The sequence below is a fragment of the Zalophus californianus genome, chromosome X (assembly GCF_009762305.2).
Source record: "Zalophus californianus isolate mZalCal1 chromosome X, mZalCal1.pri.v2, whole genome shotgun sequence".
Taxonomy (NCBI): Eukaryota; Metazoa; Chordata; class Mammalia; order Carnivora; family Otariidae; genus Zalophus; species Zalophus californianus.
Window position 1 is genome coordinate 22629253 of NC_045612.1, and position 12643 is coordinate 22641895.

Sequence of the window (12643 nt, forward strand, 5' to 3'; positions counted from 1 at the left end):
TGTGGTTCCCAGGGTTATCACATCCATTTCTGAAATCTACATGAACTCTAATTGTAGCATTCAGCAAATCTGCCAGCTAAGTAACACTATGGAAAAAAGAAATGGACATGAATTTTTGGAGAACCCGTATTTTCTGCTTTCATAAATACCTAAAAGTGATCTTCTTAATAACTTATTCTTGAATTTTGCTAGAAATCAACATTTTTGTTCCAGAATCCAACATTTTTCTACTTTTAAAATGAAGCCATTTACCCATATGTAGTCTTCATACCTAGTACCTTTCTCATTGCTGGTCGTTTCTCAAAGACTAATATGAGTAGTTTAGCAATTGTAAATACATATTTTTCTGTTCTTCATGACTGAATCAATCAGAGTCTTATTTATAACAACCCAGTGCTGTTCTCTTACAGTCTCCAGACCTTACATAAGGTTTAATGTCCTCCCAAAAATACTTCTTTAACACTTCCAATGTGTGGATATTCATATAGAATTCATGTCTAACTTCTGCTTCTTTAAAATTGCCCCTGCACTGTCAGAATTTTTGGTCTTCTTCACACTTACCATACAACAACAATTTCTCTCATTCTAAACCTTATGTACCCTTTTTACTGTACCTTTTGCCAGAGATACAGCACACAGATAACCTTTTTTCTTCAGTGCCCTCTTAGTTACTAGAAGAGCTTTCCCTTTCTTCTTTTTATCCTACTAGTATCCCAGGGCTCTCATACTGACTTCTGAATGCTGAAGACTTTCTTATGGTGTTCTACTAGGCCTAAACAGGGTTTCATACTTTGGACATTCTCTTAGGTTAATTTTTTCACAGCATCAAATAGTCCCCTTGGGTTCTGCTCTCTGCCACCTGATGGTAGATTAGTTTCTACAACTAAGTTAGCTAAATAAGATGTCACCCATCTCAGGTAACAGAATGTCTGAACCTTGATGAAATGTGCAAAAGTCTAAAGTCTAAAGACTGTTAAATGTTGTTTGGGATGGTATTAATTGTAGGTATCAAGTCATACTGGGGCAGGGGAAGTGGGAAAAGGGATATTTTAGGACAATTAAGTCTTCCAGTGGTGTTCCCTAGAATGGAACCCTGTTTTTAGATACTCACTTACTCTGCCATGACACTTTGCAGGCAGCAATGAGTTTGAGGCATTTTGCACGGACTTAACACCATGCTTGTGACAAATTAGAGGACAGAGACAATATGACAGGAAATGTTTCTGACTCAATAGATTGAATTTCAAACACCAGTCTCCTCTGGGCTCTTAACTGCAGGTATGGTCTGTTTCCTGGGTTACAATATTGGGCTGTACTGTTCTAATCTTGGCTCTTTCTACTCCAGAGGTAGTGAATAGTCTTGTGTAAACTTCTCATGCCTCACTTAGATGTAAAGGCTGAGAAAATACTATTCTCAGTCCTGATGGGGTGAGGAAGAGTTAATTAGAACAGAATGACTTTTTCTTTTCCCTGCTGCAGCTTAAATGTGTCTGCATTTCTTTTTTTCTGTGTCACCTTTTCTTATTTCTGAACTTTCAGGGAGATGAAAAACAGGTGACAGCTGCTTCCTTTTTGATAAGTTTCATGACCAAGTTAGCAGCAATCCTGAGAGATCTGGGTTTTGGTATCTGTGGCATATAATTGACAATATCTCATTTAATCACATCAATTCTCACTTGGTGATTATTAAGGAAAAGCTTAAATAAAAATACAGCTATATGGCCCAATGCATTAAGTTATTCTTTGCATGCAAAATGCATGCATCACACACACACACACACACACACACACACACACACACACACTCACATAGACATAGTCCACAAGCATACACATATGAGCTGACTTCCTACATTTCTCCATTTTGTCAACTTTACCATCATAGAGTCTGAATTTGGAGTCAGATGGAAAGGGCAATTTGCATAGTTGACTTGATATAGTAACTGGAATTTCTGTGGCCTTATTTTTGCCTCCTTCTTTCTATACTTCAGCATAGTTCCATTGAAATTTCTGATATACTTGGGCAGTGCATAGGGTCATGTAACATGCACTAGAAACTCTGAATTTAGAGAGTTTAGTAATTGGGAACACTTGGGAACTGATATAATACAGGTAGATAAAAGTGTTTGCAATAGGTTTGTTGTATTCAGAGCCTGATACCAGGAGCTTCAAAGAGGATGGTGTTTAACAGTAGAAAGAACTGGATTTAAATCTAGTTTCCTGACTTCTCCTGACTGAACATCTCTGAGCCTCTATTATGTCTATAAATTGTAGAATTATTATGAATATTAAAGGAGATAGCTCTCTCTATATAGGTATAGAGATAGATAGATAGATGATAATAGACAGATATAGATATAGGAAAGAGTCTATTGTAATTTTGGCCACAAAATAACTATTAAAATAAAATTATTTTTTTGAGGACGTAAGGGAGAAGGTGGTAGAGAAAAATCAATCCATATTCATTGAAATTCTACATGATCATTTAGAAACAAGGGCCAAGGTGACATGGATTATGTAGGTTCTGAAATTCTTATCTATTCTCTATACTAGATGATAAGCTCATCTATGGAATTCAATGGATAGAAGGAATAAATATATTTAAAATGGTTCTCTGCTGACTACATAAGCTTGAGGGGCACCATAATATTTCTGTTGCAAATTTAAAGTTTTCAGTATCAGTCATTATGAAAGGGACTCTGCCCATATCCTGCTTCCAGGCAAGTTTTGTGCCTTGATTATTATGACTATATGATCAACCAAGTTTTATCATATTCATCTTTGTGTAACCAGATTTTATCTTCAGGTAATTTTTTTCAAGAAAAACTCAGAGTTGCTATAGTGTCTGAGTTTTTGCTTGCTTAAGACCTTCTGTAGCCTTTATTCTACAGAGCAACATGGTGAGATATTATATACTTGGGTCACCCTTTATTTTACACAGAACTTGGTAGATAATAATTTACCAACATCTGGCATTGAATGTTGTGGAGGATTCTGGTATCAACCAAATCTTCCCTCTTATATATAATCTGTTTAATGGCTAAATGCATGAATGTTTATTTTATTAACATTGAAAGTCAATGACTCAACCAAATTATGTGTTGATTTGAGTCTCCTATGTCAATTTCTTTATCAGTTTTTTGTGGATCATGATGTGCCAATGCCTTCTGCAGAGTCAGTTCTTTCTCAGAAGAATTTTCTTATAAAGATATGTATGTATATATATTTCCTGATGGGATTGTCTTTGCCCACTGCACACACATATACGCACACTCATAATCTTATCTCTAATTGCTTTATTATTTATCTTTTTTCCTGGATACCCTATGATTATCTCAGGTACTTCCTTTTTTTCAATAATTAGATTTTAAACCATATCTAGTCTGTTTCATGAATACTAATGTTTATTAGTTCTGTAATGGTATTGTTTTGATCTCATTGCTTTGTTATCTCAACAATCTCACTTGTCATCTCAATGTGGTATTTTATTTTCTTGTCTCTGAGACCTTATTTTACTGAAATCATGTTCTTAGTAAATTCTTCCATAGCATAGAAGCACTCACAGGGAATTTTCTTCCTTCTATTAGGATATGTATTTTTTTCACATTGGATTATTAAATCCTCTTTCCATTTTTTAAAAGATTTTATTTATTTATTTGACAGAGAATGAACGAACAAGCATGGGGAGCTGCAGGTAGAGGGAGAGGGAGAAGCAGGCTCCCTGTTTAGCAGGGAGCCTGATGAGGGGCTCCTTCCTGGGACCCTGAGATCATGACCTGAGCCAAAGGCAGACGCTTAACCAACTGAGCCACCCAGAAACCCGCCTCTTTCCATTTCTTAAGATGGGTTCTCTAGAAGCAGCCCTTGAGAGTGAGGAATCCAGGGTAAGTAATTTATTAAAGAAAAAAGTACTGCCAGGGGAAGTCCTAGAAGAAGCAAGAGGAAGGAAGGAGGGAAATCATGCAAAGATGTGTTTTAAGCAAAGCCTTGTAGAGAATATATTTAGCATGTTCATACAGGGAGATTCTAGAATGTATGTTACAGCTCAGAGTTTCCTCAAACCAAATTAAAGATAAAAGTTTTCATATTCTTTTCACCTATCAAGCATTGATTGAACCCCAAATTGTTTGGGATAGTGGGAGGAAGAGCAATACATTTCTGGGTGCTTCCATTTCTGCTGGACGGTAGGCAAAGTGGATTCTAGTAGCCCAAGGGCAGACCTCTGAAAAAGAGCCATAGATGCTGGTTGTTAGAAACAAATTCACAACAAAGCAAAGAACACACACACACACACACACACACACACACACACACACACACACACACACAACTTGTAAGAAAGGATTTAAAGGGATCTGTGAAGAGCACCAACACTATCTGTTACACTTGTCGTATTATTTTCATCCATTATTTTTAAAAGGTTTCATAGTTGCCAAGTAGTTCCTTTTCATATCACCTATTGGTCATGCTTACCATGTATAAGCTCTGTCCAGATCTTTTATTTTTTCTTATATAGGGTAGACTAAATTTCTTTTATTTCCTTCCTATTGTTTTTGAAAACTGTCATTAATTCTCAAGTATATTTTGAGAAATGGAGCATAGAAAATTGGAGGAGGGTGAAGGGGAAGATGCTTACTGTTCATGGCTATAGCTGTGTGGATGGTCTGGATTCCACTGTTTCTTTTTTTTAATTTTTTATTTTTAATGTTAATAACCATGCATTACATCATTAGTTTTTGAGGTAGTGTTCCATGATTCATTGTTTGTGTATACCCCCCAGTGCTCCATGCAGAGCATGTCCTCTTTAATACCCATCACCAGGCTAACCCATCTCCCACCCTTCTCCCCTCTAGAACCCTCAGTTCCTTTTTCAGAGTCCATTGTCTCTCATGGTTCGTCTCCCCCTCAGATTCCCCCCCCTTCATTCTTCCCCTCCTGCTATCTTCTTCTTTTTTTTTTTAACATATATTGTAAGGATTCCACTGTTTCTTAAAAGATTGTATAATAGGTCCTATAGCTGGATTCAGTCCACCAATTTGGGAGAATATATCATATTCCTCTATTAGGATCTACTTGAACTTTTTATTTAATTTAATTTATTTTTTTATTAAGTTCAATTAGCCAACATATTGTACATCATTAGTTTTTGATGTAGTGTTCAATGATTCATTAGTTTTGTATAACACCCAGTGCTCATCAGATCATGTGCCGTCCTTAATGTCCATCACCCAATTACCCCATCCCCCCACCCACCTCCCTTCTGCAACTCTCAATTTGTTTCCCAAGTCCAGAGTCTCTCATGGTTTGTCTCCTCTGATTTCTTCTCATTCAGTTTTCCCTCCCTTCCCCTATGGTCCTCTGTACTATTCCTTATAGTCCACATATGAGTGAAACCATATGATAATTGTCTTTCTCTGCTTGACTTATTTAACTTAGCATAATCCCCTCCAGGTCCATCCATGTTGATGCAAATTGTGGGTATTCATTCTTTCTGATGGCTGAGTAATATTCCATTGTATATATGAACCACAACTTCTTTATCCATTCATCTGTTGAAGGGCATCTCAGCTCCTTCCACAGTTTGGTTATTGTGGACATTGCTGCTATGAACATTGGTGTGCATGTGCCCCTTCTTTTCACTATCTGTGTGTTTGGGGTAAATACCTAGTAGTGCAATTGCTGGGTCATAGGGTAGCTCTATTTTTAACATCTTGAGGAACCTCCACACTGTTTTCCAAAGTGGCTGTACCATTTTGCATTCCCAACAAAAGTGTAAGACGGTTCCCTTCCCCACATCCTCACAAACATTTGTTGTTCCTGTCTTGTTAATTTTAGCCATTCTAACTGGTGTAAGGTGGTATCTCATTGTGGTTTTGATTTGCACTTCCCTGATAGCAAATGATGTGGAACACTTTTATTTTTATGGGTGTTGGGTTTGAGAGGTTCTTTATAGAGCTTGGATATCAACCCTGTATCTGAAATGTCATTTGCAAATATCTTCTCCCATTCCATAGGTTGCCTTTTAGTTTTGTTGACTGTTTCCTTTGCTGTGCAGAAGCTTCTTCTGCTTCTTCTTCTTCTTCCCAAAAGTTCATTTTTGCCCTTGCTTCCCTTGCCTTTAGAGACGTGTCTTGGAGGAAGTTGCTGTGGCCAAGATCAAAGAAGTTACTGCTTGTGTTTTCCTCTAGGATTTTGATGGATCCCTGTCTCACATTGAGGTCTTTCATCCATTTTGAGTTTATCTTTGTGTATAGTAAGAGAATGGTCCAGTTTCATTCTCCTGCATGTGGCTGTTCAATTTTCCCAGCACCATTTATTGAAGAGACTGCCTTTTTTCCATTAGATATCCTTTCCTGCTTTGTTGAAGATTAGTTGACCATAGAGTTGAAGGTCCATTTCTGGAGACTCTATTCTGTTCCATTGATCTATGTGTTTGTTTTTGTGCCACTACCAAGCTGTCTTGATGACTACAGCTTTGTAATATAGCTTGAAGTCAGGCATTGTGATACCCCAAGCTTTGGTTTTCTTTTTCAACATTCCCCTGGTACTTTGGGGTCTTTTCTGGTTCCATACAAATTTTAGAATTGTTTTTTCCAGCTTTTTAGATCAATCATACAGTATTTCATGAAGCCCTGATAATGTCAGGGTTTTCTTTGCCTGTGGTGAATCTTGATGATGGTAGGTAAGAACTTAGACTCTTAAAGATTCTACCTTGACTTTTCTCTTGGATTTATTAATCTGCTTTTCTCCAGATTTGGGACTTATTCATGAAAATACTCTGCATCTTGTTGATCTACTGCCTTTCTTCAGAATGGAATTTATAGGAGCTCCACAGAACCACACCATATAATGCTTTCTTTCTTTGGCTACTACTTTTCAAAGTTTATAACATATGGTTTTATTATTTTATCTGGATGCTGCTGTGGAATTTCTTTTGCTCATTTATTTGTTTATTTAGAAGAGAGATTATGTGATCTAGTTTTAGTCTGCTGTTTCAACTGTAATATTTACTGTCTTCACAATTAAAAGTTTCCCTGTTAGTTTTGGTAAAGTAGAATATAATCCATCTTGTCAAACCTCCTTCATATATTTACATCTTTACCTGGATATTACAGATGCTGAAAATCATGTAATGGTGTTTGCATTGGTCAACTTTTTAAAATTTACCTAAATTGCCTAAACACTTGGAGCTGTAAAAATTTAATTTGGATAATAAAGAGTTTCTTAAAGAGTTTAGTATCTAATAGAACAAATAATTTTCAAACAACCCTTAACCAAAATTAGACACCATTTTAGTCATAGATTTTCAGTCTTTTTACCCCAAGAATGCAAAGGAGAACAGTAATCAGCCCTCCTTGTGAATATATCATGTGGCTAAATCAATATCAGTCTGCTCTGCCTTGGTTCAAATGTCACTGAAATTGAGTGAATATTGTATACATGGTATCTACTTTCATCTCTCCTGATAATGTACAGGCTGCTGAATATGCTATGTAGATTGAATAATGGGAGAGAGGATGAGGAACTAGAAAAGGACCACTGGAAGATTTCCAGTGTGGAAAAGGAGAACAACTTACATAAACATCTGTGAACATTTACTCTTTGAATAGGATGTAAAATTCTCCACTGCTTACTCCTACAATGCTAGCAGGCACCATATGGTCAGTAAATTTTTCCAAGATGATATGTCCTGGTTGGTGAGATACTCCTTTCAATTCACAGCTACTCTAAAAGGAAGCCTCATAAGTATAACAATTTGGAGAGGGTCTTCTTTTGGACTGTTGTTAAAAGAAGGCAGCTAACTAAAGCGTGGGGCTGCTAGAGATTTTGAAAATGAAAGGAAAACACTAGGTTTAATCCAGGTCATTTGATTGTTGCACTTGTGATACAATTTTGCAAGAAAATTCTCTTGTCCCTATTTATTTCTACTGAGGCTGCTTCACTTTTTTTTTAAGATTTTATTTATTTATTCATGAGAGACAGAGGGAGAGAAAGAGGGAGAGAGAGAGAAGCAGGCTCCCGAGGAGGAGGGAGCCCGATGCAGGACTCGATCCCAGGACCCTGGGATCATGACCTGAACTGCAGGCAGACGCTTAACCATCTGAGCCACCCACGCGCCCAAGGCTGCTTCACTTTTAAGGGTAGACACAATAGGAGAACTCTGGGCTGGGATAAACTAGATCAGGGGAAAGGGAAAGGGACATGAAATGAAGAAGCAATAAGGATTTTTACTGGAATTTTTTTTCAGACAATATATTTTTAAAAATACTTGGTGGGATATGTCTTTCTCGTTCAGGTCAGATTTTGTTTAGATCACTAGTAGCTAAACACTTTTGGATATGTGTTGGTAGTTTCTGTTGTTTCCAATGGACAGATGTGAATGATTCCTTTCTGTCAGCTTTCCCATTCTCAGAAAACTAGATTTGTCATCCTGTTGTTGGGGTCATAGAGCCATCCAGTCATCAGATGCTGTCTGCCTATCTGCTTTGACAGGGAAGGAAATTGAAGATGTTAGTAGAGGTTATTTATGGTCACTCAGTGAGTGTATTTAAAGAAGCTACAAGAAGTGCTTTGGCAGATTTGAATTTAAAGGAAGATAAGACCGAGTAGAAAAACAGTAAAGTTTGGTTATCAAGTGGCTTTTTATAAAAAGGATTGAACAGTATCATTTCCTCTGTATATCCAAGAAAGTATATATTTCCTGCCTTTCCCATCAATCATAATGTAAAATATGAAGTGATCAAAGGATCAAATTGGCATTTATAGTTTTCCAAACTATTTTGCTATACTCCTACCACAAAGAATGTGTATATGTGTGTGCATATGTGTGTGTTTTATATGTCATATGAAATTGCCTTTGTTGTAGGTCAAAAATAGTCAAATATTGGCATTTTCATATGGTTTAATCTAATATACTGTAGATGATTCAAATGTTCCCAGTTTTGGATATAATTGATGAGTCATCCAAAAAGTTTCTTTGAGTAATTTTTTTAAATCTACTAAGACAAAACTTTAAATTTCATGTACTATATATATCTATATCTATCTATCTATCTATCTATCTATCTATCTATCTATCTATATATATGGCAAGTATATGTGGGGGAGTCCTTAACTAATGAATGACATAGTCACAACTGTTAATTAGCTTTCATAGAAAAATAACATTGGTTTAAATGGAAAAAAAAACTTTTTTTCATCTATTACTAGAGATATTGGAACAAAGTAAGAAAGTGATGGTTCTTAGTTGGACAAAAGAGTTTGTTGATATATTGAATAATAAAGCATCAGATTCCATGGTAGCTCAGTCTATGATGTGAATAATTCACCTTATGCTCTTAGTTCTTATGTGGAATGAAGAAAATTTCACTCCTGAAATTGCTTCAGCCAGCCCTGCAACAAGTGCAAAACAAAACAAAACAAAACAATGTTCATCGAGAGAGAGAAAAAAAATTGTTGAGTGCTAAAAGGACAGCTTAGTTTTGCTCTTCTGGGTTTGTTAACCACCGTTGATTCTCTCCTCTTTCATATAACAGTTATCTAAACTTCCTTTAGGAATTGCCCTGTCCCTAGCCCTCCCATGTTCTCAGCCAAGTGATTTACATGAGATAGAGTCTATATCCAACTTCAAGTGGGCCTAAGATTGGCCTAAGCTAATCAGTGTATGGCATTTGCCTAAAAAATGGATCATGGGTAGGCACATGATATGATCGAGCCCAATCATAATGAACCTCAGAAGTTTTGCTGAGAATGCTGGAATGAAGACTTTCTTTTTTCCACTGGGTTTAGTACTCTGAGAATGCATGGTTTTGGATTACTGTGGCATTGTTGATACCATGAGGAGAGATAGCCTGAGGACAAAGTCTGAAGGCAGAGGAAACTAGAAAGAGGGACTTATATGACTACAAAGGTGGAACCCTGATAATATCTTGGATTTCTGGATCAAACTCTGTCTAAAGTTGGTCATAGTTTTTTTCTCCAAGCCAATCAATGCCCTATTTTGTCAAGGTACTTTTATTCAAGTTTATTTCTTACCAAAAATCAAAACCATCCTAACCAATATAGGTGGTTAATTTGAGGTTTGAAGAAATGCATAGGAAATGTGATTCTCAATAGAAATGTGATTTGAGAGAAAGCCAGGGAAATGTTCAAACATGTCTATGATTAAACTATGAGAGGAAACACCAAAGTATCTTTTTAAACAGATCTTCATCATGGGTAAAATTTGGATAAATAATTAAAATGTATGTTTCATTAAGCATTTTTCCTGAGTATAAAAGTGCATACCCATAAAAAAATAAAATAGGCAAGTTTAAGGCAGAAAACATCAGTCACCTATAACTACCACCCAGAGGAAAACACTCATAATTTTAGCATATTTGCTTCAATTCTACTTTCTTCCATTTTTATGTGGTAGAAATCACACTGTATAAACAATTTTTGTCCTGCTTTTTTGTATTCAACCCCAAATAAGCATTTTTCTTTTTTTCTTATTTTTTTAAAATTATTTTCAGTTAGCCAGCATATAGTACATCATAAGTTTTGTTGTAGTGTTCAACGATTCATTTGTTGCGTATAACACCCGTGATGAACATGTTTTCTTCCCAAGGAAGATGTGATACAAATACACATGGAATAGTGAATAGTGTAATCAATTGTGTAACACAATCAATTTGAGAATATGACTGTTGTAAATGCTAAAAATAATATGACTGTGTTATTTAAATTATCTATTTAAAATTGAGTTTTAGAAAATCAGGAAATTTTTCATGGTAAAGGTAGACTTTATAGGGGAAGAGAATATGGCTTGGGAGCAGGGAAAGGATGAGACAGTGGAGACCAAGAGAATTTCATTTAACATATATTCCAATCCAGTTGGGACATGATCTATGTAAAGCAACAAGGGTGGGGCAACTGGGTGACTCAGTCAGTTAAGTGTCTGCCTTCAGCTCAAGTCATGATCTCAGAGTCCTGGGATCAAGCCCCTCATCCTCCGTTGGGCTCTCTGCTCAGTGGGGAGCCTGCTTCTCCCTCTCCTCCCCGCTCCTGCTCTCTCTCGTTATCTCTGTCTCTCTCAAATAAATAAATAAAATATTTTAAAAAGAAGGAACAAAGGCTAGGATAAAGGTTTAGTAAGAGTAAAAAATAAGAGTACATAAAATGTTTTGATTTTGGAGGCCCTTATAAATCAGGCAAAAGTTTTTTATTTCTGTAAACCAATGAGGTGCATATAAACATCTGGATAAATCTAAAACTTATTAGTTTCAAGGCTGTAAAGAGGTCCATGTTGTCTTAAGTTACATATTTTAACAAAGAGTTGTGGAGGAAGGAGCCAAATGACACGAATAGGACTCTTCCAAGAGGAAACAATGGAAAATATGATGTTGCTTTTTCTAGAGAATTTGAAATCAAGCACTGTACCTGAATTATACACTTTCTTAAAGTTGTATTGTACTCCTGTGTGCTTACATTATTTATTTTCCTCACTGTAGACATCATTGTCATTGTTATCTTTACTTCATAAAAGAAGAAACAAAGGCTCAGAGAAATTGCAGAGACAATAAACCAGCTCAAACTAGCTTAATCTAACTTAATGCAAACTATAGATTTAAATATGAATATAATTTGAGTCAGATTATTGACGCTTGCAACCAAATAATATATTTGGGATTCCAATACAGGTCTTTTCCCAATCAGTCCTGTTTTTTCTACCAAACTTTGCTGCATTGCTAGTGTTAATATTAGGCCCCTGCATCTTTAACTATGGTAGCAAAAGCATCAGTCTTTTCATATTATTACTTCCCTGTTTGTGAATTCTAAATATTCATTTATAATTTTGGCGGGGGTTTTATAGTCCAATTATTTTTTTAATTTAATTTTATTATGTTATGTTAGTCACCATACAATACAGCATTAGTTTTTGATGTAGTGATCCAGCATTCATTGTTTTTGTATAACACCCAGTGCTCCATGCAGTATGTACCCTCCTTAATACCCATCACCAGGCTAACCTCTCCCCCCCACACCCTGCCCTCTAAAACCCTCAGTTTGTTTCTCAGAGTCCATAGCCTCTCATGGTTCATCTCTCCCTCCGATTCCCCCCCCTTCATTTTCCCCTTCCTTCTCCTAATGTCCTCTGTGCCATTCCTTATGTTCCACAAATAAGTGAAACCATATGATAATTGACTTTCTCTGCTTGACTCATTTCACTTAGCATAATCTCCTCCAGTCCCATCCATGTTGATATAAAAGTTGGGTATTCATCCTTTCTGATGGCTGAGTAATATTCCATTGTATATGTGGACCACATCTTCTTTATCCATTCATCTCTTGAAGGGCATCTCAGCTCTTTCCACAGTTTGGTTATTGCAGACATTGCTGCTATGAATATTGGGGTGCATATTGCCCTTTTTTCACTACACCTGTGTCTTTGGGGTAAATACCCAGGAGTGCAATTGCGGGGTCATAAGGTAGCTCTATTTTTAAATTTTGAGGCACCTCCACACTGTTTTCTAAAGTGGCTGTACCAACTTGCATTCCCACCAATAGTGTAAGAGGGTTCCTCTTTCTCCACAACCTCCCCAACATTTGTTGTTTCTTGCCTTGTCAATTTTTGCCATTCTAACTGGTGTAAGGTAGTATC